At 40.7% G+C, this 17,673-nt stretch overlaps 1 protein-coding gene across 2 annotated transcripts in view; it reads left to right on the forward strand.

The window, feature by feature from the left end:
• The first annotated feature begins 5,368 nt into the window (after window positions 1-5,368).
• Window positions 5,369-17,673, forward strand: part of PALS2 (protein associated with LIN7 2, MAGUK p55 family member) — a 64,495-nt gene continuing 52,190 nt past the window's right edge. For both annotated transcript variants that reach the window (XM_062622550.1, XM_062622549.1), the window contains exon 1: window positions 5,369-5,451. The gene's annotated coding sequence lies outside the window, so the exon portion shown is untranslated. The remainder of the gene's footprint in view (window positions 5,452-17,673) is intronic.

The raw sequence follows: 17,673 nt of genomic DNA on the forward strand, positions 1-17,673 counted from the left end.
TGTTTAGCTGAACCTTCTGTAGCTCATGGCCATGCAGTCTAGCTTGAGAAAGGGGTTGAATATTCTTTATACAAGAAAGATTAGCACTTCCGCACCTGTGAAGAAATCTTGAAATTATCTTTTTGTGCACTCCTCTCATGTTTTTAGATTTTCTTGTCATCTAACACAATTTCAAGACGGAGTTAAGGTTGTCTTTTGTTTTTTTTTTCTGCTCTGAACAATACATGAGCTAAGAGTTGAGAATGCACATAGGCTGGGCACTGTGGAAAAGCATAGGTCACCTGAAAATAATTAGTATGTTTAAAATAAATACCTTTGAGATAGGGGTCAAGGCAATGCCTGCTCTTTGTGTTTGATGTATAGCTCACAGAGAGTTCTTTTCACAATATAGGTTTTCAAAGGATATCGTTCTGCTTTTGTGCTTACTCTGCCTCGTAAGGAAAAAACCCACCAACTCATAAAGAGTATCACATTCACATACAAACATGAATTTTGCAGAAAAATGTAGCTAAATATTTTCAATTTGAGCTAATATCATTTCTCTGATGCATACATTGATGGAAAATAAAATGCAAGTATACACACAGAACACCTACAACAATATGTTCAGGCAATTAAAGAAAATGAATAGTACTTCCCAAACTAAATATTCCAAACACATACCATTTCAGCTCCTAGCTAAGAGCTGATCATCAGCTGGGACTATGTCTTTCTGCCTAAACACTACTGAGAAGCACATTCTGTAGCATTACTGACCTAACCAAAGCGCAATGTGCACTTGCAATCTGCAGCAGCTTAATCAATACCATTCCTGCATCCAGTCACTGGCAGCTATTTTGAGCTAGGTTGCCATTCACAGGTGTAAGAGTTTTTGATAGATTTCAGACAGTAATGCACTTGGCTAATCATGTTCAGGAGGTTGTTGGGTTTTTTTTAAACAACCCCAAGTATTGTAATTCTAAAACTCTGGCAGAGAAGAGGATCAGAAGCGGCATAAGAAAATAATACTCTTTCGTCTATCTGGTCAAGTACGGTTTCTGTTCTCTGATAATGGTAAAAGCTCATTGCTTTAGAAGGCTGTACTACTGCTCCCCAATAATAATAACCTTGCTAATTGTATAGTGTTGTATACGGTGGATTTTTCCTGACCCCGCAGGGAACTAGTGCTGTGAAGCATGAGATTTGATTAGCCTTATTATCTTAGCTTGCCCAGTTACCAATGTTGTAAGCTGCCATGAAATTATCCACCCCTTTTAAAAATAAAGCCATACTATTTGTCTTGATTATCTCCTCCTGTGGAGTTGAATTCCACATGCAAACAGACCTCAGTGATGAAAATAGCATAGGAATTAGACATACAGAACCTTTTAACTCTGTAGGTACTGTATCCTTTCACTCTTTCATATTGCCTCTACTTGTAAATCAACATTCTCCCAATTACTGTGGTTTTGATCATGCACAGATGTCCTGCCCCAAAAAACTGTTTTTAATTGACCTTCGATATTTGTTATCATCCATGTGATCTTTTAATGAACTCTTCTGGGATAATTTGGAAAATCATGAAATTTCTTACAGATTTTGCTATCTTTGCTAGATCTTTTTGAAAATCTTAAATGACATTTTGTGTACAAATATGAAAGCATACTTTATACCAAAGAAACCCCAACCCAAAGCCCTATCTCATTTCTTTGTCACAAATAACTCCACAGAAACCCTCACTGTTTTGAAGATGATGATCTTGGATGGTATGCTAGTGGATACATAAACAAGTTACCATCACAAGATTCCCAAATGGTGATAAGCACAGTAAAGAAGCTGATAATCTATTGAATGTAATTTATGAGGTGATGAAGGCAGCATATTTTAGGGGTTATCAAATAGAGTAGTAGTGCAGAGTTCCGGCTGCCTGAAGACTGATCATAACAACTGATTATCCAAGTTAGACATCAATAAACTTAAGAACACAGAATGCTGGTCTTGCAGAGCATGCCAGTAATCAGCTTAAAACTTCATTTAAAAAAATGTAGTTTTAAAGTCTTTCACTTTAAGTGCTCAATCTCAGTTCCCCACAACAATTAAATAGAAACTTTTCTATGGGGACATCTGTTCATTTTATCATTCAAATAGTCATCAGAACAGTGACAGAAAATTCAGAATTCAGACCCAGAATTCTGTAGAGCATAAAACAAAAATTTGGCATAGCTGACACCAGCCAGTAGATAATTTCTCCAGAAATAAGTGAATGCAACAATGCTGGTGATTATTACAGGTTTTGTTTTCCATTTGCATGCTCAGAACTGTAACGGGGCTGAAAACCACATCATACTCCTTCCCATGTTTTGTATACTGGGGTCTGCTCCTCTAACCCCTCTACATCAGGGTAAGAGCTGTAGCAAAACCAAAAGACCCTGGAGAAAGACCTCTACCATGTTACTTGTAGCACCAGCAGAGAACTTATCTCAATATTAGCAACCCTAGCCTCTGAAGTTTTACAGAGACGAGCACAGCAAAAGAAACCCTTTGCTTAAGTGAGAGCTGTATCATCAAAGGCAGAGTTCAAAGCTCTGTGGAGTCATAAACTCCAGTTCAACTGAATGCTAATCATCAGCCCAAAAGTATGAGGGCTGTGGCTGACCTACCATACAGTCTCTATGCTCCCTGTATCCTGCGGCTTTTGATAATCCCTGGCATAAAGCAACTTGGCTTTGGCACTGTTCTAATTCACGCCTGGCTGACCATGGTCACCAGCCAGAAACTGCTGGGGCGTAAGTTAGCCCTGGCCAGGGCTTCTCTGACTTAAACTGGGAACAGGGTGAGGCTTGGCTGAAGTGCAGTAATTGCCATTAAATGGATAAGAGTGATTTACAGTGGTTTGCACTGCAGGAATGATGCAAAGCTATCAGATTGAACTGCGCCATCAAGGTCCTAATGACCATCCTTGGATAAATGTGAATGCAAGTAGTAAAAAGCCAAAAGGGTATGATAATTCCTGCCAGAGGGTAAACATCAATTTCTAAATTCTTTTCTAAAACGATACATCTCTGTTTCTTCCTTGACCCTAATGGGTCAAATGGATTAAGTAGTGGGCAAAAATGGTTTGTGAACATTTGGGATACATTCCCTAAAGGGCTTTAATAGCCAAATAGCAGCTGCAGAGGCCAGAATGGAAGACGCTCAAAAGGCTGTGGAGCAGTTGAAGTATTTTGTGTTTAGGTATTTCTGTTACAGCTGCAAACAGGTTCTTGTGTTTCACAGGTTTGGATTCAAGCTTTGAGGTGAACTATAATAAGGAACCTCTAAGTTTTGCCATGGAGCAATTTTCTTTCATTGACCACGAAGGTAAAGTCAGGACAGCATGAAAGATGCCAGCATAAATTGCTGCAGCACTTTATCCTTAATAGAATAATGTTCAGCCTCCTCAAACACAGGACTGTTAGGGAAGAAGTCAACAAGCTGTTGAGTTGTGAAATACAGGACAAGCTGACAGTTATGTGTTTTGTGGCTCTGGTTCAAAAGGTTTTCCATTAGGACATCACAAAAAATAAACAGGGGGCAAAGGAGAGAGAAAGATCTGGAGGGATTTTTCAGGGAATGAGGATTTTCTGTGCCTGTCAGTTTTTCCATTGTAGCTGCAGGGGTTTGAACACTGAAAGGGTGGTAAGTCATTACTTAGCTTTGAACCCCTTATGATGCATGCAGTTTATTTTCAGTTTAATAAGGAAAAGGTAACTTCTTGTGAAGCAAATTAGGCTCAATTTGGACTTTTTTACTGAGAAATCCCAGGAGGGCTGTAAGCTATTTGGACGCAGGGGTGCATAACTCCAAGTGCTCATGAAGCTTTCAGCACAGGGTAGCCACTGTAATTTCAAGAGTGAGTAAAAATAATTCCTAAAGGAATTTTGCATGCTGGTTTCCTAAGATGAGGGGAGCAAGATCTTATTACTCAATGCATCTCTATTGGTCAATCTGAGGAAGGATTTCTCACCTGCTGGCTGCTGTTCCACCATTTCTTTAATTATGCCCATCATATATGCGCCGCTTCTTTTTGGTATCTTGGGTCGCATGAAAATCAGCTTATTTGTTACTTGGTAGAAAGCACAATCTGAACCTGTTAGAATAAAAATCAATACCTAGTGGATTTTTCTGTTCAGACTCCACCCCCACATAATTTTGGCGTTCTCTCCCTCCCCAGTGGCTCCCAAAAACAACGAGGGAGAATTGGAGGCAGATTATTATTAGGGGATACCACATGTCACAGCAGGCTATCATGTATTCTTAAAACAGCATAATTAAATGGATTACTACTGAAGTGTACACTTGGATTTAAACATTTGAGAAGTCTGTAAGAGAAGGAAAAAGTCAATGAAAACAAGCTGAGGAATGAAGTATTGCTTTGGATATGAACATTCCGTTTTCCAGGGCAGATTTTAATCCAGCTTTAGCGAGAATTGTGCAGGCATGGCTGACTTGCTGTTTGCAACTTAAATTTCAGTTAAGTCCAAGAGTATCCAAAGGTGAGCGTCTCCACAAAATGAACCAGAAGCAAACACAGAAAGCTAGTTTATTGTCACTGCTCAAAACAAATGGAATGTTTAAACAGCAACCAGAAGCGCAGGAATATCAGTTTTTTTGATGTTGTTTCCACCTGAGTGGTCTTGTGTGTTATTAGTACCAAGGGAAATTTTCCATCCCTCTTCCCCTTTGAAATATTTGACTTATCCTTTGCCAGCGTTCCTCACGCTTTGGTGCCTGATCACGCAGCGCCAAGTGAAACGGCTCCGACTGAGGAGCGCCCACACCCGCCCGGACACTCAACCCAGTCAGGGATCGCGTGCGGCCCGCAGCCTGGGGACACTCTCCCGCTACCACACGCTCTCCCTCTCACACCACAGCGCTCTCCATCCATCCATCCCCAGCGTGGCTGCCCTCGCATACACTCGTTCCACGCAAACGACCGGGCGCCCTGCTCCCACATCGCGGCTCGCTGCCGGGCACGCCAGCACCTTCGGCGCTCCCTCACACGCACTCACATCCACACACGTAGGTGCTCCCTCCCGCGCTCCCTCACAGCCCCGCTCCGCACACACACACACACACACACACGCCGCGGGAGGGACCGGACTGGACGTGCGGGGGCCGCGCGCGCCCCCTCAGGCGCCCCGCCGTTTGCGGCGGGAGGCGGTGCTCGCGCGCATTCCCCCTCCCGCGCGGGCGCGCGCGCCGGTAGGAGGAGGAGGAGGAGGAGAGGGAGGAGGAGCAGGAGCGCGTGCTACAGCCACGCCGGCGGCGCGCGCCGAGGCGGGCGCAGACCGGCGGGAGCGGAGCCGGGGGCGCTTCTGGCTCGCGCTTCTCCCTTCCGCCAACCGGCGGCTCGCAGATGGGGCTGAGCGGCGGCCGCTGAGGAGGGCACGGGCGGACGGGCGGGCGGGCAGCGGGAGCCGGTGCCAGCCGGTGAGTTGGTCGCGTGTGCCGGGGGGGAGGGTTCATCCGCCCGCTTCTCTCTCCCTCTTCTTCTTCTCCTCCAGCCGGGGGGGGAAATGGAGGTGGGAGGCGGGGTCCCGCAGCGGTCCCTTGCCCCGGGGCAGGAGCTGAGGCTCCCCGCGTGCGTGTGGCGTGAGGGGGAAGAGCCGCCCTCCTGCCCGGCTGCATGCAGGTACCGGTGCCGGGCGGGCCTGCAGGGGAGCGAACATGGCAGCGCCGGAGTCGGGGAAGAGGGTTTTTTTGCCCCCAGAGTGAGGATTAACCCTCCTCCTCCCGCCTCCGGATGCGTCCCCGTGAGACTAGCTCCTCATCTGCCGCTCCGGATTATCTACCCGCCCACCCTCCTTCCCCCACCCCCTTCCCGGTATTTTCTCTCCTGGAGATTATCAGGTTTCCCGCCCCTCCCTCTCCGGGATTCTCCGCCTCCCCCCCCCCCTCTTCCAAGGGGATTATCTCCCCCCCTTCTCTCATGGATTATCCCCCCCCCCAGTTCGCTGTTCCTGTCCCTCCATCTCCTGTTATGCCCCTCTGCAGCCTCGCCTCTCAGGGATTATCTGCTCTCCCTTTGGGGTAATTCCTCCTCTCTTGATCTCTGCCCCGGCCTCTCCTTGCTTATTTTCCTCCCGAGGAAGTCATCCCTCCCCTTCCGACTCCCACTGACTGGGGAAAGGGGAGAAAATGTGGTTGAAATCCCGTGGGCAGGAGTTTCCAGTAGTCCTGTCATCTCCGTGGTCTCTGTCCTAGTACTACAGGCAAGCGGGTGTATGTGGTAAAAGAGGCACCAAGGATGTACAAAGCTTGTTGGCAGAGTTCAGCCTGTGGCATGGTGCTCCCTATGCACGGAAATACCTGCACCCTTTCTGCAATGTTGGAGCTGCTGCTGGAGATGCTCGTGAAATAGAGCCTGTCTGGATCAGTGCTTATAGAAAGACGTGCATATGCATGGCTGGGTGGTAGATACCACACGTTAACCAAAAATTGCACTGAAAAGAAGCCAGCAGCCTCCTAGTTTCTTTGAAAAGGTTTAATGTACAGTTGTAGCATTATAATGTAAGTGGGAAGGTGCATGGATGACATTGCTGCTGTTGAGGGGTCAAAGCTGACTTGGATAGCTTCTGTCTTGGTTTTCAAGGCAGTTGTCTTAGGCTGTTCCTCTGTGGTGAGAAGGGAGGAGGCAGGTGTCATTTGCTTAGTCGGTGATGCTGATGTGGTTCATTACCACCAGCATACTGGTAGAGGAAAAATGAGTTTGTTCCTAAAGCGGAGAAATAGGGTTTATCCCATGTATTATGGTCCTGTGTATGTTAAACCATGCTTTTTGCCATTTCTCCTGGTCTTACTGCACATGGGATTGCACGAGGAGAGTTGCAGATCCTCTAACCATCTTGCGGCACAAGGCCCAGGATTATATCTATTAAACTTCCCTGACTTGGCTTTGAGAGGAGAGGCTGTGAGAAATTGTGGAGAGGCTGGGCAGCTATAAATAGATGTCGGACTAGAGGAGGCTTTGAAATCTTAGCATGCTGCTTCTGAACACATAGTGTCTGTTAAACTGGTTGACACTAGCATCATGATGTTTCCTTTTATTTCTGCTGAGGTGGTTGGCTTTTAACACTTCAACATGTGATTGGACCATGCAACATCTGTCACAAAATTCTTCTCGAAAATGCCATAGAGAAAATTCTCATTTAAATAAAACACTGATAATGGGAGTCTTGTTTGAGCTCGTTTTGATGTGATTTTTTAAAGGACTCTTCAGAGCAATCTTTCATTTCCTTTTCCCTCCCTTGAAATGTTTGGAATTGAAGATCTTGCTCTCCATATTTTGTTCTTGAAGTATTGCAGTATGCAGATTACCTGAGTTCCATATTGCTGTGAAAAATCTGCAGTTCTGAGGCATGGTGTCATAATGCTGGTACCATTGTTAGGTTTTTTTATTTCCTCATCTTCAGTACTCTCTTCGTAGTTTGGGTTTTGTTTTTTTTTTTTTGTTGTGGTGTTTTTTTATGGAGCCTTCATCATCTCACAAAAAGTATGTATATTCAGCTGCTTTGAATTCTGGGTGCCTGCATGTGTTTTGGATGCTATGGATCACTGCTGTCAAGAACTACTTAATATGGAAATTATTGACAAATATACTGTACCAGCTATGTGGAGTGGTGTCTGTTCTGCTGCTATATTAGTAGGCTAACTGTGCATACTAAAAGTCTCTAAAATGATTGAAAAGCTGTTGCAACATATGTGCAATTGGACCTTTCTTGAACTACCTCTCATTGCTTTTTTTTTTCTTCTCTTTAAACAAATAATGGAAGCTATTAACTTAAATCATGGCTTAATCACATATGTTTAGTGTTTTTTTTTAAATAAGAAAGGAAGTAATGAAAACGCGTCTGGCTAATCTGAAGGAGTCTTAATGAAGGCTAATAGAGAGGATGAGTGTCTGGAAGACCCCTGACTTAGGATGTTTTTCATTTGAGGCATAAAATTTTAATCTGATCTTTTTTTTTTCTGAATTGCTGTGCCTGCAAACCTCAGGAAGTTAGGAAGGAACATAAATCTAGGCAATGTAGTTTACTACTTTTGGCATTTTTAGTTTAATCTGTAAAAGCAGGAAAACCAAATAATTACCAAATAATTTGGCAGGCTTTATTCTGAGCTGCTAAGGATGTGCTCTGGGTATTGCCCCCAAACACTCTGCTGCTTCAGTCAGAATCAAGCTCCAGCCTGATATTAGGTCCTTGGGATGGGTATTTGTACATGCAGAAACAAAGGTCAGTTATCTGGGAAAACTTTATAGTACCATAATGACAAGCAGAAAATTCTTTAGCACAAGTCTCTTCGTACAGTGACTCAGTCCCTGAATCATTCTGGTTTTCTACATGCATTTATTTGTAGAAATTACTTATATTTTGAATGCAGTTCTATAAAACTTTAGCATCCTGCTTTGAAACCATACTTTCTGCTATAGTCAGAAGTGATTTAAAGTTCTGATGTGATGTGACTGTCCCGGGCTCTGGTGAGTGCCCTTTGATCCTCCATGCAGGATCTGCAGGTGAGCAAATCTTTTCATATGCTGTAGTAAAGGGGGAAGAATCTCTTTTTACTTAAGAAACAGGTATGCATTTGGGATTGCGATAATGGCTGTGGTAGTACTTTAGGTGTTGCAGTCTCCATCCAGATGTAGAATGAATGATACTATCCTAAGATTTGGAAACGTAAAAAACTCACACAAGTTTAAATAAAATGTCCTGTTGTGTTCTGTGGTTAAGGTAAAAATGGATGAAAATTGACTCATCCTGGTTTGAGGGAATTGACTGAGTGACCACACTACTAGACGAGGAAAGAATATTTGCTGCAGAAGGAGTACTGTAGGATGGACAGATTGGGTTCTCAACACTGCATACACCTGAGCTTGATTTTTTTGCTGTTTTTTGTTTCTCGCTGTCTTTTGGGGGGGGGCTGGCCTTGAATGAGATGTTCATATTTGTTCTTTTGAAAAAAATAGAGCCAATAGAGGAGTTGAGGTGTAGGAAGAAACTCTTCTTAACAAGCCAAGTAAGTTCGTGTACCAGTAGAACGTGCACAGTAACTCTTCTGTGTATTCAGTGCTGAGGCAAACTGGAATCGGTTTGGCCTTGCATTTGGTAAAAAGCTTGACTTTTTAGGAACATACTGCAACTGGAGTGGTGCAGACACTATTGGAGTTATTTGTGTGGAAATATGAAGTAGAATGTGATGGCAGGGGTAAGAACACGTGTGAGAAGGATAGTGCTTTTTCTGTCCTCCACAGTAGAAGAAGCTCATAAAGGGTCTTAGAGAAAAGTGAGTTTAGTTCAGGCTGATATGTGAGAGGCAGGCTGAAATAATACAGATGTGCTCGTCACAGATACTGGTTTGGCTTCATTCATAAGAAGGTGCCAAAGCAATTTTTTTATTCACAGGATAGATTATCTAGTAGATGATCTCGTTTCAGAGCTTAAAACTGATCTAAGATATTCTGTCTGATTACTTGGTCATAATAACCATCTGCAGTTGGATCTCAGGTCATACTACACGTTGTCTTTTGCAGCAGGACATACAAAGCATTGTGATGTCAATGAGCTATCCTGTGGCTTAAAAATTGCTTTTTTTCAGAATAAAGCAAGCCTGAATTACTTAGTTATGGCTGATGCCATTCTTACTAGATTAATGAAGACAAAAGAGAAAAAGAGAGGTTAGGAGAACTGGTTTTCCGTATCAAAACATCTACAATCCTACTTTGTGTAATTGGTCTGTAAAATTATAATGGTGCTAAGCAATTTCATAACCTGTATTAAATAATTAAAAAAAAAATTGTAAATGAAAGGTTCTCTACTCTAACCTCAAGTTTAATTATTTTCAAGGTTTCTGGCTTAAAAAAAAGTGTTGCTAATATGAGGTATTCTTAATACGCAATCATTCTGTGGGGTTTACACTTCAGTTATTTAAACAATTTATTCTGATGTTGATATCCATATCTCCTGAAAGCATGGAGGAAAACTAGCAGCATTGAAATTAGATGACATTTCAGATTTACTGACAACAACTGTTACTTAAGAAATTACTTGGATATGTTAAGAGTATTGCCCAATTTTCTGTTCTACTCTGTTTGAGAGTATAAACCTTGTGAAATCCATGCTGATTATGGGGAACATCAGTGGTTTCTGCAAAAATTTTCTTAATGGAGTTTGAGGGAAGGGGAAGTCAAATTCTTTGCATCTTGCACAGAAACATGGCTCTTGCAGCTCTTGCTTACCCAAATCTCAAAGGATCAGATTACTGTTTCAGTTAAATACAGTTTTCCAGTAGGTGGAGACACAACTGTTGAGTTTAAATAAGCTTAAGCCTTTACTTTTTGATTCCAAATGTTTTGTCAAGACACTATTCAAGTAAATGAAAATTAGGAGGTAAGAAAAATGGTTTTATATTTTTATTTTAGGATAGCTCATTTAAGCCTCTTTGCTGAGGTAATGGTTGCATTCAAATAGTATTTCTGTAGTAACAGTGGCTATTCAAATAGTTTGGTTTTAGTTTTTTGTTTAAAGCCTTATCTCCACCCACTGGTCAAATGTGCATTAATGAAAAGTTAAAGTGATAAAATTTTAAATATCTAAATACAGGACGGAGGAAAGTAGGTAAGGGTAAATAGATAAGGTAAATAGGCTGACAGTAAAAAGGTAGAGTAAAGCTTTTTCTTAAGACTAATAACAATGTAGGGGAGCACTCAAGTAAATCTGTAGGGGAATGAAAGGAAAATATATGAGCCATTCTGACTTGTGTTACTACGTTTCCTTGATACATTTAAAAAAATTACTTGATTCCTTCATTCATTAGTTACCAATGCTGTGTTTGGAGACATGCATCCAACTGTCATGTGAGAAGTTTTGGGGGCCACTTGATAAGTCAGCCTTTACATATCTTCTTATTAAAATTCCACCCCATGCCTTTCCTGACCCACTGCTTGAGTTTACAGAAGTCTTTTTGGCAAAATGAAACTGCTTATACAGCAGAAGTTCTGAAACTGGGAAGGCAAACTGCAGTCTAGTGAATAAAATTAGTGAAAAGTTTATTCTGCCTTTCCAAGCAATTCTGGCTTTCTATATTGTGAACAATTGTGCTGTAGCAAAACACAGTGTTGCTGGACAGAAATTGCTTGAATGATACTAAATTTACAATAGTCATTCTACTTACAGCTTCACTTGCATTTTTGGGGTCAGTAGAAGTACAGGAGTGTAATTAAAAATTGAAAGTTCAGTTTGTGCATTCATAGGTAAAGAACATGTGGGTAGGGAGAAATTGTTAAGTAAAACTTAATGTTCATAGAGTATATGACTGTAAGGCAGTCATGTGGATGCAAAACATACAGATACTCAGTCATCCTTCCCAGAAGTAGTACAGTTTTGCTGCTTACACTAGGTTTGGTAAGCAGTAGCAGAATGGGATGAGCAGTGCTTGATTTGGTCAATTCTTATCACTGAAGCTCTTTTATACAGATTTAATGTATGTAATATTTGAGCAACTTCCAGAAGCATGTTGCCTGGTGTCATTTGCATTTATCATATGTGATTTTCTATCGGACGACTAACTCCTTTTGTACATTGCTGTGTGTGATATTTAAAGTACTGTTCAAGTGAAGCAAAACGCTAATAATATTTGGGCTAGCTCTTTGATTTTTGTTTCATTCTTTCATAGCTTTTTCTGGGGTGGCCCACTTGCTGCAGAGATAAAATTTAACCTAGGCATGAACCTGTGTGAGAGGAGTTGTCCCTCATTAGCTCTGTGATAATCTCATAGGTATCTTGGCTCAAGAGTGATGAAATGGACAAACTACCTTTGAGTCACTGTTCTTTGGGAAGCAAGATAAGCTGGTATATCAGTGTTACTGGATGTTAACACTTCTGTAACATTTGCTGGTCATGTAATGACTGTGTTTGAGTTGCTTGACTGGTGGTTGAGCATCCTCATTCTTGCCCTGCTGCCCACAGGGATCATGTGATTTCATGTTACCATTGCTGTTTGGGCAGTTCTGAGGACAGGTAATAAGAACACTAAAAGAAACGCTAGGAAAGGGGTAGGAGAGCACTGAAGAGCTGGCAGTTAATTGTCTCTTGACACATAATTAGGTAGGAAAAAAATCCATCCATCCGTGCATGTGTTGTCCCGTCCCCACTTCTGGCTGGCAAGATGTAGGTCCTAGGGATCAAAACATTGTTAGAATTCTTGATATTGGGATGGGAGAGTAAACGGATGTATGCATTGGCGAGAAGGTTAAGACGCCTTGGGTGCTGTTAAAAGGTGTAGAAAGCTGTTTTTTTATCATTTCGAAGTTCTGAGTGTCAAGTACGAAAGCGTGCAGCAGAGCCCCTCCTGTTTCTCGATCGAAACGTAGCTCGAACGCTCCCTCTCGTGGTATCACTAAGACATCTACGTCGGAGAAGCGCTCGGGGAGCCGCAGTTACTGCTCTGGTTGAGTGACAGGAGCCAGCTATTTTTGAATGGGAGCCCGCTTGCTTAGCTGAGTACTGTGATAAATAAGCCGGTGCTACTTAACAAGTAGATAAATATATTAAAAAAAAATCCACTATAGCCAAAAATTGATACATGTAGAAATCTTGGACAGTCTCCCATCCAGTAGCCTACTGCTTGGAGAAGCCACTGCAGGCTATTTGCTGGGATTTTTTGTGCTGTCACCTGGAAGCATGCAGGTTTACTGCTGAACAGAATTTATTAGCTATGAACTGAAGGGTGCACATTAAACTGCCAAATCTTGGCAAATAGCTCTGGAAACAGCACAGACCAACTACACAGCAGCAGAATGAAATGCATAGTTCTATACAGTTCTCAGTCTTAGGTCAGATTCCATGCTATTACAGTGCAGGAAGGCTGTAAGCAGCAACAGTAAAACTGTTGAACAGGGTTCTTCAGAAGGAAATGCTTCATTGGTGCTGATGAATAGGAAATGGAAGAGAAAGGTAGACTGTTCAGCAGCTGAACTCCTAATAAAATGGAAGGTCTCAACATGTGTTGTCATAAGTAATTTGAAATTTCCGAGAGAATTGAATGCTTCACACCTGATTCCAAGCTTCTGGTATTGAGTCACTTTGTTTCTATTTAACTGTTTGAAACTTGAGCTTCTGGCTCCTGGTAAAATTATTTTTGAAGACAAGATGTAAGGTTAGGTCTTATTTGACTACATACCTTATTTCTCCATAAAGCCACCAAAACTGTTTTAAGACAGTTTGATATTGCGGTGAGACTGTCTGTCAGAATGATGCTTTAGGTCTTGCTTATTAACTGGAGATTCAATTAAAACACTTTATGTGGACTGTTAAATAAGTTAGGGCTCACAAGAATATACTGATTTATTTTTTGAAAGTAATCCCATTTGTAAGCTATTGGCAAAAAACTACAGAGAAACTTTCAGAAAATTCAGAAATATTTTCTTTGGAGTTTTAAGAACTAGCCTAGCTACAAATTAGGCAATAAATGCTTTTGCAAGAAGTTCCAAAACACTGTTCTACTTAGCTAAGAATATATAGGCATTATATGGAAAAGTGGAACTATATGTGCGTTCATACTTGATGGCTGGTGTTCCACAGTCTTACCAGTTACACATAACTGTTTACCACCACTGAAAAAGACCGTTACACAGACTGTGTGCTTTTGTACACAAAATAATTTTCTCAGTACGAATGCCACTATGAAGCTTTTACACATTAAAAAAAAAAAAAAAAGAAAAAAAAAAGAAGACCATCTCTTGGGCCTCCCCACCCCAGGCATAAGTGATTTTACTTTACAAATATAATTACTGTAATTCCAGAAGGTAATCTCTCTGGACAGCCATAGACTAATTTGAATTAGATTACTCCGTTTATTTCCTTCAGGGTGAATTAATACATTGAGTTTTATTTTTCTGTGATTACTTAAAAATTCAGGTAACTTTTAATGCTTTTTATTCTTCCTTATTACTAGACTGGGATATCTAAGAATATTTGCAATTTAAAGGTTAACTTTGCTTTCTTTTTTACCTGTAACTTTATTTTCTCCAGGTACATATCTGCTCTCCTCCTGGAGCTTATTTTGTATACACTTAGTTTCAGTTGTAGAGAAATACTGGAAATATTTATTTAATAAGCAGAAACTAAGCACACTAAATCTTTCAGTTGTGACATTTAAGTAAGTCTAGCTAGAGCAATGTTTTTGTTAAATCTGTATTTCCAAAGTTCTGGGTTTACAAACCTTTCAAGTAGTTTGTCACTAAGTTGCATAAATAAAACAAGTTCCTACATTTTGCCTCTTACAAAATTCTTGGGACTGCTAGTCAGGATGAAATAAGCACAGGAGCAGAGTTAGTCTTGGGAGAGACTATAGTCAAGAAAATGTTTTTCCCATTTTAATTCATGGACTTAGCAGGAAGGGCAATTCTCCGGATAGATGATTGTGAACCACAGTGGGACACTAATTCCAAAATGCAAATGCTTTTATATAAAGGGCCTGTTCCTATTTGGATTTTACATTCTGTAAGAACTAGCTATGCATTTAAGCATTAGATCAGAGAAATATACAAAGATGTATTTGTAAGTGAACCTCATTGTTTGGGAATGTAGTGCTGTTTTGAAATAGGCAGAAGGAAATCCTTGGCGTTTTGAGGTTTCAGGACATGACTTCCTGTTAGTGTTGAATGCAGGACTGTAGTTGAAGACATGCATGTCTCTGGGGAAGGAGCTGGGACCAGGAAATTTAGTGTCTAGGTAGCCTTAAATTCAGGTAGAAAGGGATAAATCAGCATATCATGGTTCCCAAACACCTAGATATCATTAACCAAAAACTAGTGAAGGTTTTCATTGTGCTAATCTGCAGAAGTAGCAAAACCCAAAATTTAATGTATTGCTCATGACTAAAATAACATCTTATGTAATTGCCCTCAACCTGCACATTAACAGCTTCCAAAGAGATTCAGTCTCTTTGTAGACAGGATTGAAAACTAAGACAGCAAAATGACTGATAATGCTAAAGACATCCGTCTGAAGGTCTGCAGAAAGTCCATCTCCTGGTAGAGAAGAAACAGAACACATTTGCCACCCTTTTCTTTTTCTGTTTCTGCAAGTCATTAGGGAACCAGTATGAATGCAAGAGGATGATCTAAAATACCAGACACAGGTAGTTCTGGGTATGGCTGCATGTAAAAGGAAGATTTTACTCTTCGCTTCCCTGAAGAAAGACTCTGCATCAGGACCTTTCTCCTGTTCACTGTGGTCTTGCTCTTTGTTGAGATATTACCTGAAACTGAATGGAGTTGTTCTCAGCAATGGGGTGGAGCTGTCAGTTCATTAAATGCTCTTTAAAAAACGCTTGTATGTGTGCATGTGACTGTATACATCTATGTATACATACATCAAAAGAGGACTTTCTTAAGAAAGCATAGTACTGTATGTGTGTGTATATATATATATACACACATATACCTTAAAAAAAACCAGCACGCTTGTCTGTAAGCAAAACAACCCAGCATCCGTAAGCTGTCTAGGGAAGTATAAAACCAAAGCAAATGTACATGGTATTTTCCCCAGGCAATCTCCCAGAATCCAACTAATGTTTAACTTGAGGACTTTTTGAACCAAATGAGGTTTGTGGGTTGTTTATGTAATTTGTATTGTATGCTTTTGATATTCAGGATGCTGTCGTTTCAAAACTAGTCTAAATTTCTTCATGGACTGGTATTCATATATAAATTGCTACTGTGCACTGGGGATCTGTTTGATTAAACGTGGGAAACTCTCTTATCCTTGGATTGTATTACTCTTTAGTTTCTTTAAATAATTCATATGGATTTTCTCTGAAGTGCTTGATAACTGAGATGTCATATTTGTATCATGATAGCCTACTGTGAATATTGAGCCAGTACTAATTCTTGTTTTGGTAATAGAACTGATGGCAAGTTTGCAGCACATTAATAATTAACCATGTATGTAGTTTTGAAAGCATGTCAGACTGTCAGGGATACCCACAGATTGTTCTTTGGTTGGTCATTTCTCCACTCTGCCTAATCCAAGCAGTGATTGCCATACAGAATACAGATACAGTGCTACAGAAATGGATTCTGCTACCTGCTGGAAATGTGATGAAAAGGACCCCAAAAGATGTAAAGAGCTCTTTCTTCTTTGCTTTTCAATATGTCATCTTTTCACACTTGCTAGTAAAAGTCAAGGTTCTTGTGTCTGATCATTTCGTCAGTCAGTTGAAGAGGCGTTAAAGAAGCAGTGAACAAGAAGTATGGTCAGTGGCAAACCCCTAGTTTCAAATAAGTGGAATGTAGAAGTTCTCAGGCTCAACGTTAAGTTGAGAAGTATATAGAAGTAAGAGCAGTTTCATTACCAAGAACTTGATTTGCAGTTTAGAAATAATGCAACAGCAGAGTCCAGAAAAAAATTACCAGCTTTTCTTATCCCAAGCTGCACCAGGAGGGCAGGTCTTCTCTAACTATTGGTATGTCTTGCTCAGAGAAGTGATGATAGTATATCTAAGTTCCTTTCTCAAAAACAGTCATGGTTTTATATTCTGGTGTCTTGATAGTGAGGCTTAACTAAACTTATTCTTTCTATTGCTGCAGCACTCCTATTTCTTGTATAGAAATAGGAGAAAAAAGAGGAGTAAAATTTACCAGCTGCACACTGAATATTGTCTGTTCAAGTGATGCCCAAAAATACTCTTGTGCATCTGAAGATGTTGAATGCATCATAAATCTCAGCTAATATTACCTAGAATTACTGCATTTGGTTATCTGTGACCAAAATTAGAATCCTGCTAAAGCTTTTCTGACACAGTTTAATTTTAGAGTTCATTGGCAGCTTCTGACTGAGTTAATATGACAAAGAAAGGCAAAAGAAGTGGAGTCATCAGGACTCTAGATCCTGGCTATATTTTAAAATATAATTTAAACATATTGGAAAGATTTCTAAATGTCTATAGCACAGATTGTTTTTAATCAAACTATGCATCCTGTTAATGCAGCTAAGCCACCATTCTGATTTTGGTCATTAATCTTTTAAGCATTTAGATGTACTTAGGAAACAGGAGGAGTACTTTTTTTTTGCATGAGCAGAAATAGGCAGTGAATGGAAGGATGGTGGAAAAAATCTTGAGTGTATGTGAGTATGAATATCCTTTGTGAACTGAATAGGTTAATTGAGAGTTATACTATGTGACATTTCACAGTTTGTACTTAAGTAAATATATGCAAACACCTTTTGTCAGCCTCTTCAGAGGGGATCTGAACATACAAACCTCAGAATGAGTCTTTCATTCAAGTAGGTCATTTCCTTCCTTTTTGCTCTTTTTCTCTGGCCTAATTCCCCAAAAGAACTTTAACAGTTGTATTAACTTTGAAGTCACTGGGATTACTTACCTGTTTGCAGCTGAACATGTACTTAAATATTTCAGTAATGTTTTAGCAAATCCCATTTCTCCATATTGCTGTCTAATGAACTATTTTTTAAGGCAGTAGGCTGAAAAAGGAGCACAGTGAGTGGGAAGTTGAACTTACCTTTGGGGACACCCCACCCCCACACACTTTCCCTTCAAGGAAGGAGTTATAAGCATATTGTCATCTTCCAGGTAGAAGTGCCATGGTACGTACATTAAGACAAGTGGAGCAGTGAGCAGAAATGATAGACC

The sequence above is a fragment of the Pezoporus occidentalis genome, unplaced genomic scaffold, assembly GCF_034315485.1.
Source record: "Pezoporus occidentalis ecotype Australia unplaced genomic scaffold, CSIRO_AGI_Poc_V1 ctg243, whole genome shotgun sequence".
Classification (NCBI taxonomy): Eukaryota; Metazoa; Chordata; class Aves; order Psittaciformes; family Psittacidae; genus Pezoporus; species Pezoporus occidentalis.